This window comes from Rhinolophus sinicus, chromosome 3 (genome assembly GCF_057876585.1).
Source record: "Rhinolophus sinicus isolate RSI-liver-muscle chromosome 3, RSI-T2T, whole genome shotgun sequence".
NCBI lineage: Eukaryota > Metazoa > Chordata > Mammalia > Chiroptera > Rhinolophidae > Rhinolophus > Rhinolophus sinicus.
In genome coordinates, this window is record NC_142503.1 from 939,123 (window position 1) to 955,063 (window position 15,941).

Here is a 15,941-nt window from a genome sequence, read left to right on the forward strand (position 1 = left end):
ATGCTCAGGTGTCACAATGTGTCTCCCCAAAGCGTATGACAGAAGCCACACTGTTGTCTGAGATTCACATTTGGGGCTCCCTTGGGAGGACCTTTCTGGTCCCTCAGTGAGGTCGTGAGGACCCAAGATGTCTGCAGGGTGGAAGTCATCTGTCCTGGGGAGGCAAGCCCCCTGGAATTAATACAACTGGTCGACCCCAGTACACGTCTCTCCTCGCCTCCACTAGCTCCATCATCCTTTCTTCATTTTACCAGCTGGGTTACTCTGTGCAAATGCACAATGGCCACACTTGCACGTCTGTGTCATTACCAGATAAGCTGGGAACAGAATTCCTTGTCACTGATCTCCAGGTAAGCTGTCAGAGTTCCATAGATGACTGAAAACTGGAACCAAATCTCACACCCAGAGTCAAAAGGCACGGCCCAGGGCTTAGATGAAGTTGTGTCTTGTTGGGTTCATGTGCCTCTAGCAACTTCTGTCTATTTATTCTATTACTGTGGGATGGGGTTTCAGAAAGAATTTTAACAGGAGAGTAAAGACTGTAATGGCACCAGATATCAGACAGTGCAGGACAGCAGTCTGTGAGGGGCAAGAAACAAATGAGTTGAACCCTAAAATTTCTCCAGCTTCCTGCCTTGAGACTGCTTGCAGCCGTGATGCAGGAAGAGGGAACACAGGCACAGCCCAGCAGGCGGGCGTGTAGGATGCAGAGCTAAGAGCTGTGGCAGTGGAGTTTGCAGGGAGAGGCCTGGAGGAAGAGAGACGTGGCGAGAGCTCTGAATGGCTGTATGAGGTCTCCCCCGGGTGCCCAGCAAAGTACTGATCAGTGTCTGCGTATGAGAGTCCTGCATGAGGCCAGGCAAAGAGCCTCCTGAGAGCACTAGAGGGAAAATGTCAGACATGCACTCAGGGCTGGGGGCTGCCTGCTCCCAGCACGCAAATTCAGAAGTGCCAGGTTTCTGGGGCATAGGGCAGAGCACATAGCACAGAAGAGTGTTACCTCCGCAGTGCAGGGTAACTGGCCCTGGATTGAACACCACTCAGGTCCTGCCAAAACAGCCCCCGAAACAACACCCAGAAAGATTGGTCTGCCTCAAAGAAACTCCACTTTGTCCTTGAACAAAGCTCAAGAACATTCAGAGAAAAACAGAAGTATCTTTCACCTCACAAAATAAACTTCTCAATGTCTGGCATCTTATCACAGATTAAATTGTGCCTCCTCCCCATTCATATGTTGAAGTCCTGTGATATCTCTTCTCTGAGTTACTATGGTGGATTTTTAATGTTAAAGTAATCTTACAATATTGGCATGAAATTGGTCATGACATATTATCTTTGTTTTATATTATTGGATTTAAGTTGTTTAAATTATTTTAGAATTTTTGCATCCACATTAGTGAGTCTTTTTACTGTAGTTTTCTTTTCTTATAAAACTTTGTATAGTTTTGATATCAGGTTAATGCTGATCTTGTGAAATGAGTTGGGAGAAAATTCTTTCCTTTTGTGTTTTATAGAACAGTTGTATAGAAATAGCATAATTTCTTGCTTGAGATTTGGAAGAACTCACCAGAAGTCACTGTGGAAGTTTATTAAAGAGTTAAACATACATCTACCAAATGATACAACCATTTCACCTCTAGGTATTTATCCAATAGAAATGAAGGCATAGGTCCACACAAAACTTGTATATAAATGCTTAGAGCAACTTTTTTGGTAATAGCCCAAATTGGAAACAAGCCAAATGTCCATCAGTAAGTGAAAGAACAAACCGAATATATGTTCAGTATTTTGATTGTGAAAATGGTTTCGTGACTGTATACATCTGTCAATGTGTCATGTTCTACACTTAAATACTGTATTTCCTCGAAAATAAGACCTAGCCGGACATTCAGCTCTATTGCATCCTTTGAAGCAAAAATTAATATAAGACCTGGTATTATAATATCTTATGTTATATTATATTATATTGTACCCATTATCATATTACATTACATTACATTATATTATATCATATCATACCCGGTCTTATATTATAATAAAGTAAGACCAGGTCTTATATTAATTTTGCTCCAAAAGACACATTAGAGCTGATTGTCCAGCTAGGTATTATTTTCAGGGAAACATGGTATGTAAAGTTCATTGTAGGTCAACTAAACCTCCATAAAGCTGTGACAAAATAAAACATGATAATATAAAACTTATTTTTATAGATGGGAACTGAAAATTAATCATATATACCAGAAACAAAATAGTCATATACACTTCCATGAATAGGAAAAACATAACAATAGATATGAAATCTCCACAGATGAGTTAAATAGCAGAGACGAAACAGAGGAAGAGAGAATAAGTGAACTAGAAGATTCATCTGAAAAAATTACCCAGGATGCAACACAGAGACACATAAATAAATAATGTCAAATAGAGTTTGCCATATTAAAGATGAAATAAGAAGGCCTAATATGTTATCTGGTTGGCGTTCACAAAGAAGATAATTAAGAGGATGAGGGAAAGTCAACATACAGGGAGTTCATAGCTGAGAATTATCTCAAACTGAGGAAACACAGGAATCCTTAAAATCAGAATCACAAATCCACATCAAAGTATATAAAAAAGAAATCTGCACCCAAATGCAATATAGTGAATTTTAAAACAAATAGATCTTAAAAGTGTGGAGAAAAGGCAGGTAATAAACCAAAGAATTAACACAATTAAAGTGACATCTCCCACAGTGAGTATGGAAGCCAGAAGACGATGGAATTGCATCTTCAAAGTGCTGAGACTAAATAATTGTCAACCTTTATTTGTACACCCAGAAAAAATATCCAAGAAGTTTTCAAGTTTCATCTTAAGAGTGAAAGATTTATTTTCAGACAAATGTGAATAATGCGATAAACACCAAAGTTACCTTTTTCGACATGATTTCTGTCTCTCAAAAGCCACCATTTCAATGTTGTTCCTCAGTCTATCCTGCTGTTCAGAATACCCTTTTTTCTTCTCTCTGGATACAGTGCATCCCAGAGACCTTATCCTTTTAATTCACCAATGTATCTCACTTGCATTATTTGTGAGTAAAGAATAAAGAGGTTATTGCTTCAAGAATATGCTTGTTGTATTTTGGGTGCTCTTCCTGACCCCCTCACCTCACTACTTCTACTCTTTCCAGAGAAAATTGAGGGTATGAAGTTGGAACTCCCTCAGCCCCCCCAAATGTGCTAGACACACCTGTTGTGTTCCATCTGTTTCCTCTCTGTCCTTTCTCCCGGGTTCAGGAAGGAGTTGCAGCGGGTACGGAAAGTTGCCGCGTCCTTCTGGGACCCCAGGCACTCGCTGCTCCTCGCCGCCTGCACTTCTCACCTCTTCCTGTGCAGAAGAAGTCTCACTTCTCCCTCTGCTGGTGAAGACTTCCCTGCCCGTCCCCCAGGGCCAGCCCTCCACATCTGGCAAGATGACATCTGAGGGTCCATTCTCTGTGAGGGCTTTGGGAACACCTCTCCTCAGGCTGGAGTGCTGACTGCACTGTGGACCCACCGTCCCTTACAGCCCCCGGTCGTGGCCTCTAGGCTCTTGGTTCGTGTGCATGTTTTCACAGGTCCATCTCCTGTCATTCCACGCAGGCTTCCTTTGGGCGAGTGGCGTGTGTTTTCTTCTGCGCCCTCGGGGCCTCGGACAACATCTGGTATTGACCCGTCAGTACATAGATGTCTGGGAATATAGGGATGTGGGAATGAGCATTTCTCCCTCCCTCTGTCACATCTAAACTTCTGGACTGATGTGTGATGAAGCACCCGGATGGGTAGCAGGATGTGGAAGAACCAGGAGACTGTGTCATGGGCGGGGGGTGGTGGGGGGCAGATGCAGGGGCTGTTCAGGCTGAGAGGCTGGAGGTGGCCCAGCCCGGTTGGGTGCTGGGATGCTGCCGTTTTGGGTGGGAGCATTTTCGCAGTCACATGGCAGGAGTCTTACCGGGAGCTGCTGGCCTGGGTACTGATGGACTAGAGGACTTCCAGGGTCTCCATCCGATGTCAGAGTGAATGAATCTTCCTCAAACTCTTCCAGCATCATTCCACACCATCGCTCCCAAAAGCCTGCATCGCCTTTAACTGAGCCCCGGTTCTATAAACGCCCTCCCCTGGCTCCCCCGTATCTGCATTATCGACACATACGCACATCTGGCCTGGGCCCCTCCTGCTCGTGTGCACAGGGCCTGAGTCTCACGGTGGCCAGGATGTGCGCCCAGAACCCAGCCATGCTTAGTCATCCAGTGTGAGTGTTGTCCCGAAGTCACCGGGCATTTCCAGGGAGAGGTGTCCAAACTGAAGGCTTTTCAGGCTGTGTAGCAGAGAGAAGACCTGAGTCTGTGTCCCCGCGTGGAAGGAGACACTTCACAAAGGGGCACGGTCTCCACCACTGCAAGTGTCTGAGTAGAGGATACACAGCCATTGTCCAAAAGTGCTTGAGAAAGGCAAGTTTCACCTCACAGAAGCCCTTCCTGACGCCAGGATTCTGGGTTCCTGTTGCTCTCGGCATCGGCTGCTCAGATGAAGCAAGCAGGTCCCTGTCTCTTCTGTGTGTCCTCAGATGTTCTTCCTCTTTGTCCGTTGCTCAAGGACACCCACTGTGCCGTCATCACTGCCCCTCCCCTGTCACTACCCACCTGGCAGCTGGTCCTCCATAGACCCTGTGTGGTCTGAGGGAGAGGCGGCGCCTTACTCACCTTTGCACTTCCACTGCCGGGGTCCTCCATCAACACAGGACAGATTGGAGGGAGGAGGAAGCAAGCCCCAGTCCGTGGGCAAACCCCACGCAGCCGGGAAGTAGTAGCTGCTTCTGGCACATCCTTTGCCATCACTTCCTAGAGGGACAGGCTTTTGGGGACAATTATATGAAAGCTTACTTCCTTCTATGTTTCTTCCCTGCCATTCCTAATAAGCATTATTTTAATTTAAAACAGCAATTTACAGTGCAATTCATTTACAATAACACAATCCATTGTGATCACTGTGCCATAAATTTATGTTTTAAGTAATTTTAATGCTTGTAGCAGCTGGGTCTCGAAGTGTGGAAATAGCTAGCATTTTTCACCTCATGCAGCCGAGGAAAAAAGTCTCTGCCCTTTAATTATATGACTACCGAAGATAGCAGGCAGCAAGCGGAGTGGATATAAGTGCGAAATGAGAAGCGACGGGATGCAGAACGCAGCCGAAACTCAATGCAAACATGGCACTTCCAGGGTCTAGCCAGCAAAGCCGGAGCAGAACACGCCTCCTTCTAATTCACAAGCACCGCTGTTGTCAGCCAGATTGATTAAAAAGGAAGCGTTATCAGGAAGACGGAGTGGAAACACAGACTGGTGGCTAAAAAGGCTGCGTCTGAGGCCAGGGGGAAGGGTGATTTCTTTGTGGACCAGGCGCTAGCACCTGTGCTCAGCCTGGCACGAGCGTCCAGGACACAGGGACACGCCAGGCCTGACTGCGCTGACAGGGAGCGTCACCCGTGCCCTCCACGTGTCCCCAGACCCTGATCCTCTCTGGGCTGCTTTCTGATCCCACATCTCCCTCATGTGACACTGAAGCTGTAAAGGGGCTCCATGCCTGGTGACAAAGTCACCACAGGCCCCTATGAAGGGTGACTTATGAGCAAGGCCCTGAAGGGGGCTGTGGGGCCGTACGGGGTGAGGGCGAGGGAAGTACTTCTGGGCAAAAACCTTGTTCCCTCCTGGAGCCCTGGGTGTGAGCCCTGAGGGCAACTTCCATCCCTCACTTTCTCCTGGCCTCCGCTGTGCCCATGTTGGGTTTGGGGCTCCTCAGTGCTCAGACTCCACTCTGACTTAGCCCCAGGTCTGGCCGCTGGCCTCCAGCCTGGGACTGCCCATCCCAGGGGTCTCCCTCCTCGGTCCCCTCCCGGCCCCTCTCAACCCTGCCCTGGAGCCAGGAGCCCTTCAGGGGACAGAAGAGATGCAAATTCTGCTGCTGGATATCAGCAAGTGAAGGTCCAAGAAATTAGGGCGAAGGAGTCGTTCTCGGGAAGGGGACCTCACTCCCTAAGCAGTGCTTTCCTGTTTAAGTTAAAAAAATCCTCAGTGTTAAGTGTTTGTTGAATGGATGACGGTGAGAGAAATAGCCTGTCAGGAGTCACTCTGGTGATCAGGGCCACAGCTGTAGACCTGGTGGGGTTTCTGGGGGAAGGAGCCGGGACCAAGCAAAGTGGTTTGGAAACAATCCACTCACGGGCCCAGAGCCCTGTCTGAGCTCGGGTGGGTGGGTGGGGAGGGCAGGCTGAGGTTTTGTGTGACGGTGTTTGAACATGGCTGTCGTGTCCACAGAAGTAGAACCATCATGATGCCCTGATCTTGGATGCCCTGCCTCCAGAATCATGAGAAGTACATTTCTGTTGACGTCTGAGCGTGGTGTGAAGGCAGAGGTGCCCCACCTCTGACGTCTGCATGAAGGGCCGGAAAGGAAGACGCTCCCACCGCTCCATCCACTGTCCACGCGCCTCGGGTGGGAGCTGCCGCTTCTGGTTGTGCTGGCGAAGGACAGACAGCCTCCGGCCCGGGCCACGTAGAATGTGTTCTGTTTGGTAAATATCCACGTTTCCTCTTCTTTCACCTCAATACAGTGCTGGAGAAAACTGCTGAGAGAACGGAGTCAGGGGAGGAAACCAAATGAGCCTTTCATTCAGTGCCGAACTTGCTCCGGACATTCTTCAGAAACAACAAAGTCTGCTTCTCTGCGGTCTGCCCCTCAGTCTGCGCTGCTGGAGTGGCCTCTCCCGCCAGCGCATGGACGGGCTGTGAGTTTGGTGCAATCTTCACACGTGGCACTCGGGAGTGGTGGTGCCTCCACATGTCCGCGGTAGAACCGTCGTAACCACCGGGTAAGTGCTGCTGACACAGCGACAGGTCACGGCACGCGCTGTAGGTGTGTTTTTCCGTCACCTGCCTGGTGTGGGCTATGCAGATGCTGTCTGGAACCCTGAGTCTCCGAGAGCAAGCCCGCACCACAGCCGGGTTGCTTCCGTAGGCAGCAGGCAGGGAGACCTGTCTTGGAGGTCTCTCTGGAATGACCTTCGCTCACTGGAAATGGAACAATAAATGTTTTTTAAAGCAGTTTTTCTTTCACTGAAGAGCATGGTCAGGAGACTGAACCTTGAGGAGGGAAAGACTAGGAGGCCGCTCTGTGTCATTACTGGCCGCTCCGTCCTTCCACCTGTCATCGATCTATGTGGCATGAAAATAAGGGACGCAGGCATAACGTAAAGGCGGTGTCAATAGCAGTAAGGAGAACGGCGGGCGGTTCCCTTATCTGCATTTGCAGGTCGAAGATCCATCAACACAGGGCTCCCAGCTCAGGACGTTCACCGGGGGCCGGCGGGTGGACGCGACGCCTCGCGCGCTGTGTCAAACGCAGCGAGTTCCATTTAGAAATTCCTATTGTGGGGTAGGGGCAAAGTATCTATAATAATTTTAAGGACATTTCCCAAATGTTTATTGAGATAAAAGATGGATAAGAGCAAAACTGCCGAACCTGCGGCCTGATAACTAGGTTTTATTAATGGCCTGCCACACGCTAGGGCTGGATAATTAAAGTTTCTCCCCCCAAAGGAAGAGAGTGGACAAATTTATTTGATGGTTTGATAACCAGGGACACTGGTTGAAAACTATTGATGTAATCGGAGCTCATTGGATTTGCCAGGACAGCCACTCGTATCAGCTAATTTCACCTGTGAATACTTAATTATCCTCGGAATGCATATGGGTGAGCCATTAATAAAATTTGACTATGTCATAGTTTCTTTGTCACCCACATGTGCCTTTTATCTCCCACATCTCCTCCTCAGTCTTTCCTTCCTTTTTTTTTTTTTATTCCTTTCCAGTCTCTCTTAAAAAACAATAAAGCTAGGGAAGACAGATGTGGGCTGTGTGGTTCTGCAGGCTGCGCCACAGACGGGGTGTGGGGGGCAGGCCTGAGCTGGCAGGAGCCCAGACGAGGCCTGGGCCAGGGCGGGGGCGTTGCAGCTCCTCCGTCCAGCCTGGGCGGAGCAGCCCCTGAACGGAAGGGGCCTGCTTGTAGCTGAGCCGGGATGCGGCTGACACTGGCTCATGGGGCCTCCCACTGGATTTCTGCGCATTCGGGCCGCTGGGTGCAGAGGTACAGTGCACGATGGTGGGGGCCGGGTGGCCGTCCCACCGCCCCGCTCCACGCAGGCTGCTGCCTGGACCCTGAGCTGCCAGGACGCACTGAGCTCATCGCCCCACGTGTCCCTTGGCATGTTGGGACCTGGTTGTGTCTCCAGTACGCATGAAATCCTGGGTCCTGACCTGGAGCCAGGGCACTAATTTCTTTGACTTTCCGTTTTCTCACATGTGACATGGGCTTGATAACATCCGCTGGTGAACTATGGGCTTTTGAGGCCCCCCCCACCCCGTAGGAGGCATCTCAGAAGACACCCGGGGGTGGGCTGGAGGAGGGGCGCTTCCAGCTCTTTCTCAGCACCCCCTCTCCCCACCACGCCCCCTGCAGTGTGGGGGGGGGTGCAGGGGGAGAGCAGGAGGCGGGCGAGCAGCTCTGTGTGACCCTCAGTGACTTCACACTTGAGCTCTTACCTTCACCCACGTCTTACTTTTCAGGGCTATGTGTCTTCTGTGACAGTGGCTGTGCTACACTTCTGGAAGGACATGTGTGAGCCCCTGGGGACAGCTTGGAGCTCTGGTCCAGGTGAGGGGCAGGGGCTGCAGTGGGCCTGTGGAGCCAGCCGGCGGGGCTACCCCCGCGTGTGGGACTCTGATCACTAGTGAGGACCGGGTGGCGAGAGCGGCAAGGGCGCTGGGGAGCAGGTTCCTGGAAGCTGTGAGGGGTGGGGGGGGGACATGCTGGGGAGGGGTGAGCACAGGCCTCTGTGGGAGCTGGGCTGGCGCTCCCCCCAGAATGGAGCAGAGAGGGCTGCAGGCTCCTTCCTCCAGGACCCCATGGGGGTTCAGCACGCTCCCCTCACGGTGCGGTTGCCTCACCTCCTTCCTATTTCACTCCTGCTTTCCTGTCAGTGTCCCCACAGGGCTGACAGTTCTGGGCCCCACGCAGGGCCCTCTCATTCTGCTGCTCGTACACCACCTGGCGCGCAGCCCTGGGGCCTGGGCTCTGGTGCGCGTGCCTTTCCGTGAGGCGGTCTGTCGCCTTCTGGAGAGGGGGCCTTGGAGTTGCTGCTGCTCCTCTTGGAATCCAGGGGCCCTCGTGAGGCTGCCATGTCCTGAGGACATTCAGCAGCTCTGTGGAGAGGGCCCAGGGCGGGAGCGGAGGCCTCCAGCCAACAAGCAGCATTAACTCCCCAGGCATGTGCACCAACACCCTGCCACCCCATCAGTCTTTGGGTGAGGTGTGGCCCCACTCATGCCTTGTTGCAGCCTCTGGGGCCTGAAGGCTCTGTGGTGGGGTCCGCTTCATGGTGCGTCGGGCCCCGACGCTGTTGGGTCAGCTTGGACTTCTTGAAAAGGTGCTGAGAAAGAGTTGGAACACTGGTCCAAGCTGCTCTGTCCACAGACCTAGCATTTGGCACTGTCCTGCAGCAGCACCCAGCCCAGAACACTGGGCGTTTCTGTGGACAGCCGGCTCGCTGGCCTCGCATAGCTCCGGATCAGCTGGTTGTCACCCTCGACCTCATGCCGGGCGAGTCCCACTGTCCTGGGCCTGCTCCCAGAGGCAGAGGAGGGGCTGCGTGTCCAGGGAGGTGAAGGCAGACGCCTCTGCAGGGGAAGCATGGCCCAGTGACCCACGGTGGGGAAACGGTTCCTCTGATGCCCGAGGGCGCTATGCAGCTGTGGGCTGCAAGAATGTGTGTGTTTTCTCTCTGGGCTGAAATAACAGGGCGGCGTCCAGCACCCCTGAGACAGGCACAGGAAGCCCATCGGACCACTCACTGGATGGGCAGAACCTGCACCACCCGAGAAAGCGGTGCTGAGCCACAGCCGGCTGAAGGTGAGTCTCGTGCTTTCTGTGAGCCTCCTGCTCACCCAGTCCTGAGCCAGGGAAGATGCGGAGAGGCCGGGGAGCTACAGACGACCTCCCGGGTCTTGCTGGCACTGTATCTTCTCTGTGTTGCCAGCCCTTCAGTGCCGAGGCCACGCGTAGGACCAGAGGGCAGCCAGTGAGGCACCCCGGTCTCGGTCCACCTGCTACAAGGATGTGAACCCCACCAACAGCCATGGAGCGAGCCTGGAAGCGGCTCCTGCCCCCATAGAACCTTGTGAGGACGAGGCCCGGCCTTCTCTTCCTGCAGCCGGTAGGGACCCAGTGAAGCCACGCAGCTTCCTAACCCACAGAAGCTGCGGCCTGTCGGAAGCCACCGAGTCTGGGAGCAACGGGTAACTGGAATGTTATGTTACCTCAGAAGGGTGTCACTCTGCAGGTTTGGCGGCTCCATCCCGAGCAGGTGGTCACAGCCACACAACACACAGGGGCATTTAGCTCCCATTTCCCACCCAAATTTACGTCACAACTACCAGGGGGACACATGGGGCTGATGAACGGGCCTCTGTGTCCGTCGTGGGACTCACAGGCTGGGTGCAAACCGTGGTCCTGAGGCCTGTGCCCGAGTGAAGGAAGCGTGAGTGACCTTGCTGGGCGCGGTTCTCCTTCCCCACCCTGGATGACGGCCCGGCTGATGGCTTGAGGGTCCCATGGGTAAGTGGGCGTCTGGACTTGGGCCACGTTCGAGACGGAGCCTCGCTCACCTGATGATCTCTGGAGGTGGGACCCAGGTGGGGCCTCCACAGAAGTGGACCCACGATGACATCACCTGTCTGTCCCTTGTCCCTGGAAGCATTTAAGATAGCTACAGTGTCAAATAAGAGGAGACAAAGGGCGCCAAGTGGCAGATGGGTGACACAGCTCCCTGCAGGCCTGGCTGTGAGCACACACACAATTCACGCAGAATCCACACTCATGATCCGCGTGCAGGATTCACACACACACACACACACACCCAGGTCCCCCCACCCTCCAAGCCCCTTTCCAGACCCCACGCCAATCTCTCAACAGTGCCCTGGTGTCTGCAGACCCCACAAAATTGGTTATTTTGTTCCTCTGAGAAAAATGCAGGCTACTTTGAAATGCTGACATTTCCCTGGGACTGTCCCTGTCTCCTGAGAATGCTGACTGAGGTTCCTCTGGGCCCCAACTCTGGGGACGCACACCAGCTAGCAAGGGCCGTCCTAGCACGTCCCCACCCTGAGGGACACCGGCAATACCTGTGCAAGGGCAGCCTGGTCGAGCCAGAGTGTGGACGGAGAGGATGGGGGCTGGGTACGCTGGTGACCCCTGACCTCTGTGCCTCAGTTAGACCAGGGCTCGCAGCACGCCCCTCCCACCTCCGTTCCCACCCCTGGAGCTTGTCCTTCGGGACAGGCCCCCCTCCTGCTCCAGTGTCTCACTCTCTGCTGACCCCTCTCCTCTGGCTGGAGCTTCCTGAGCGGGGCCGCCTGACCACAAGGCTCCCCACCCTCCAAATCCCCTGGGCACGTCACCGCACGTGTGTCACCTTACACGTGTCACCGCGTGGGCCCAGCTCCACGGGCACAAAGGCCTCCTCGTCAGGGGGGCACACATTTGGGCTGCTCCTCCCTGTGGGGGGGCCTCCCACAGAAGCGGGGACGCGGTGAGCACAAGGCTGGCGAGGACCACGCTGGCATTTGCTGCAGTCTTAGTCGCAGGCAAGGTGCCAATGGCGGGGACCAGTCGCCAGGCGGGAAGGCCGTCTGACCCACCCTCGTGCCTGGTTTGCACAGGAGCTGAGCCAATGCGCGGCAGCCTCCAGCCCTCACACAGGCTGGGAGAGAAGATCAGGGCCTGGGGGGCTGGAGGTCGGGCCTGCGATAGTCACCCATCCCGAGCTCATGGGCACCTGGGGGCCAGGAGAGGTGTGGCTGGCGCCAAGGCCGGGCATCCTTGGACACCCATGTGCAGTCTCAGGAGAGGCTTAGGGGCCACCAGCCCATGGCTCCCCTGTGGACTGGGAAGTGCCATGTGCTGTCCCTTCCTTAGGCTCTCCTCCAGCCACCGGGACCGGGCATCCCAGCACAGTTGGCCACACGCGAGCTGGGCGGCAGACCGCACTTTGTGTTCAATAAAAGACGATACAAGAGATTGTCAGTGTGACTGCGTCAGGTTAGATGCATTCTGTGGACGGGAGGCGGCCATCAGGAGAACCGACAGATTGCTTTGTCTTGCTGAAAACAACATTTTCCCCCAAGACCCACACACGAGGGCCATTACAAAACGTCATTCATATTGCATAAGCTCAGAAGTGTTCCACACGGACGACAAATGGAGGCTTTGGTAGAGAATTCATGCTCTGCTGTGAGCACGGCATCTATAAGTCATGGGCCCCTGGGCACCGGCCAGATGCCCCCCCCCCCCCCATGGCCCAGCCTCCCAGTTAGAGCAGGAGAGAGTCCGGCTCTTCCCAGCACAGGACACTGCTTCCCTGCGACAGCACAGAGCAGCTAGAACCGGGCCAGCCCTGGGCTTCAGGCCAGCCCTCATGCTTCACCCACCACACTTATTTGTTTGGAGCCAACTTCAGGGCTTATAAAAGGGAGTGACAACAGGAGAAGTGAGCCACACTGTGACAGAAGCAGACAGTAAAGGACTGGGGCTCAGAGCATGTAGGAAAAGTGTAGACGACCCAATAGAAAGACGTGCAAAAGACTCACAGGGTTTATATAAATGCTGTACAAGCAGCTGTGCACCTGACACCAACGTGTCATACGTACGTCAGTTACACGGCCACGACTCACAGGCCGCCTAAGGGACGTGGTCATTCCCCAGGGAAATAGAATAAACACACAGACAGGCGAGGGCCCCTAGAGAACAGGGAATGCAAATCAGTGCCACAAGGAAACATCAGACCCACCTACAAGAAAAGCGCCACCCGCTTGGGCCCAGCAGCCAGTAACGCTGTTGGAACTATTTTACAGCTTTGCTGAGGACGCCCCGCGTAAGCCACGTTCAGGGTTACGTGTTGGCACAGCTTGAAGGGTGTGAAGCAGGACAGGAATGGATGCCAAGATGTGCCCACAGGGCCGCCTCTGGTTCACGTGGTATAGAAAGAGAACACACGTATGGTGACTTTTCAAAGTGAGGTCACCAACTTTGGAGCTGAGCCACCGTCCGGTGGGGAGAGGCCAACCAGCCACAGGGAGAGACGGAGGGTGGGGTCTCTGGCCACAGCCCCTGGGAGCACCCCAGAGCTGGGCTTCCAGCACGGGGACCCTGCTGTCCCCGCACACCACACACTGGTGAGCAGGGCTGGATGCGGTCACCTCAGCCTGGCACTCAGGGCAATGGAAGACCTAAGTTATAACGGCAAGTGACGCATTCGGGCACATGCTGAGGAAGGGAACCCTGGGAGTTTAGGACAAAAGTCAGCAACAGTCTCCTGGGGGGTGGGGGGCGTCTCCCAATGCACCCTGGAGCATGGCCGTGCTGAAGTCATTTGTGCTTTGTACAAAGGAGGAATGAAATTAGAGCAAAAGGAAGAAAATGCAACCCTGAAAATTGAAAACAAGCTGAAACAAAAGAACGTAATTATGTACCAAGTTGGTGACAAGACCCCGGGGAGAAAAACATTACTTCCAGTGATGTGAGAACCTGTTGTGTTTTGAGATCCTCCTGGGAATGTTAGGAGCTTCTCCTCAGGGAGGAGCAAGGGAGGCCAGAACTTGGAACTGGGAGAGAAGAGGAGGGCGAGGGAGGGAGGGAGGGACGTGGGGCCAGTGCCGAGGACCCTGGGGCTGCCCTCCTGGGCACCCCTCTCGGCAGAGAAGGCAAAGGGCAAGCAGGGCTGCCCCGCCTGCAGGCCCCAGCGTCCTGTCTTCCACCTGGTCCGCAGCACATTCCCGTCACAGTGCTCAGAGGGACCCTTGCAGAGCAGGCTGTGTCCCTTTCCTGCCCAGGCTCCAGAGGTGATTGCACAGGTAACTTTAGAGCGCACCCCCCAGCCCACAGTGCCTTCCCCTCTGACCCCCTCCCCAGGCGCTGGCCTCATCTGCCAGGAGCCTCTGCCACCCTGTCCTCAGACCCCAGGGCCGGTTTTGCACTTGCTGCTCCCTCCTCCACTCGCATCCCCTCAAAGGGCGCCTTCCCAGGAGCCTGTCCACCCTCCTGACGGTGGAAAGTGTCCCCATCTCTTCCCTCCCTCGCTCCCTCCAGGGCGCTCATGCCTGCTGGACAGATTCTTTATTTTGTCTCTCCCGTCCGCCACCATGGCTCAGACTGTGCTGACACAGGCTGTCAGGTGTCCCAGCACCTCAGCTGCGGCGTGGTGGGCGTGGGGCCCTTGCTCCTGGCCTCTCACACCCTGCTCACCTCTGGGCTCACTGCACTGGCAACAGGGCACCCTGGTCTCTTGAATACATAACCCAATTTCACTGCAAACCTTGGCGTCTGAGGATTTTCCCAGCTGGTCTTTGCAGCTGACTCATCATCTCTGAGGTGCCAGACAGCGCTCTTCTCTCCTGAGATGCCTGCTGTCTTTGTTGGAAGGTTTGGCCCCAGATCAAACTAATACCCCCATCCCCCCAGGAGGGATTTCTCTGTTTTCCTTAAAGAAAAAAAACCAAGTCTGCACTCTGCCCTTGGCTTGGACCCCACCTTCTGACCGAGCAATCTAAACCATTAGGAAGGCTTCCTCACTCCATTTAGTTTTTGTTTTGTTTTGTGTGAGTTGACGTTTTAATTACCAAAGCAGTGTATGCTCGCTGTAGCAAGTCAAATAACGAAATGAAAAAGTTAGCCATCTCACTCCCAGCCCCCAAACCTGTCTCCCTGAGGTCCGTAGTTAGAAACCCTTTATTATCTCTCTGCATTTCTCTGCGCGTATGCAAACACACGCACGGTTTAAATCACACATATGAGTCGGCTTTTTCTGTCTCATTATTTTTAAGCAAAAGCAGGACCCACACCCCATCCCTGGTTCAGACATTCTTTTCTCATCTGGGCTGCTCCTGAGCCATTGCATTTCTCTGATGGCTAATGGCTTAGCAGGGCCTTCTGACAATGCCTGTTTCTATATCAAAGCCATGAAAATCTGCATTTTCAAGTGGTTTAACCTGATGTTTGGAGAGCTGACCCTACCAGCTCTGTTCTCACACTTTACAGGAAAATAGTTACTTCAAGAGTTATTTCAAGTTTTTGCCGATGGAAACAGAGTTCTGAGAGACACCCTGACACATGTACGGTCACACACACGTGAGCATGTTCCTGTAGGATAAGACCGCACGCGTGACTGCTGGCTAAAATACATTCACTTTCAATCCAGGACACGTGGCCCGATTATCTTCTCAAAATGACCTTTCAATACTCGCTTTGGCCAGAAGTACACACGAGGGCGGATGCATCTGCTCAGCCCCGGGTGCAGTTTTGTGAGTGTCAGCGTCCAGGAGAAGGTGCTGGGTTGTTGGTGCTGCATGTCCCTGAGCCGCGTGATGGCCCTTACTCACCATTAGTGCCTCCTCTGTGGAGGATGACGGGCTCCTATTATCTGTTGTTTCCCCACTGGGGTCCCCGTCTTCTTCTAAACAAAAAGTGAGAGGCCTTTGCACGTGAAGGAGCCCAACCCTTCGTCTGCCATACGATCTGCAGACATTGTTCTCAGTCTAACCGCTCTGTGTTTCCATTGCGGGCCCTTACCGCACAAAAATACACAACTCGACAAAGTAAGAGGTTTTGGGTTTTCTGTTCTGATTAAGAAAAGTCCTCCGAACTTCGAGGTTATAAAGTATTACCTTAAAATGTCCTTCTGGTGAGATTGTTGCTTCGTCTGTGCTCCGGGTAACCTTACAGCCGCTACCGCAGGACCAGGGGCAGTCGCCACTTGTTCCTCCCGGAAGGTCACCTCCTGCCACCCCGCCCAGTCCCCGGTGCACCCTCAGGCCAGCGCTCAGA

The 15,941-nt window shown here is 53.4% G+C and overlaps 1 long non-coding RNA gene across 1 annotated transcript; it reads left to right on the forward strand.

The window, feature by feature from the left end:
* Positions 1 to 8,057: 8,057 nt before the first annotated feature.
* Positions 8,058 to 12,095, forward strand: LOC141570445 (uncharacterized). The gene is made up of 4 exons (XR_012494448.2): positions 8,058 to 8,153; positions 8,633 to 8,720; positions 9,864 to 9,974; positions 10,102 to 12,095. It is a non-coding gene; the product is annotated as an uncharacterized LOC141570445 (long non-coding RNA).
* Positions 12,096 to 15,941: the final 3,846 nt, after the last annotated feature.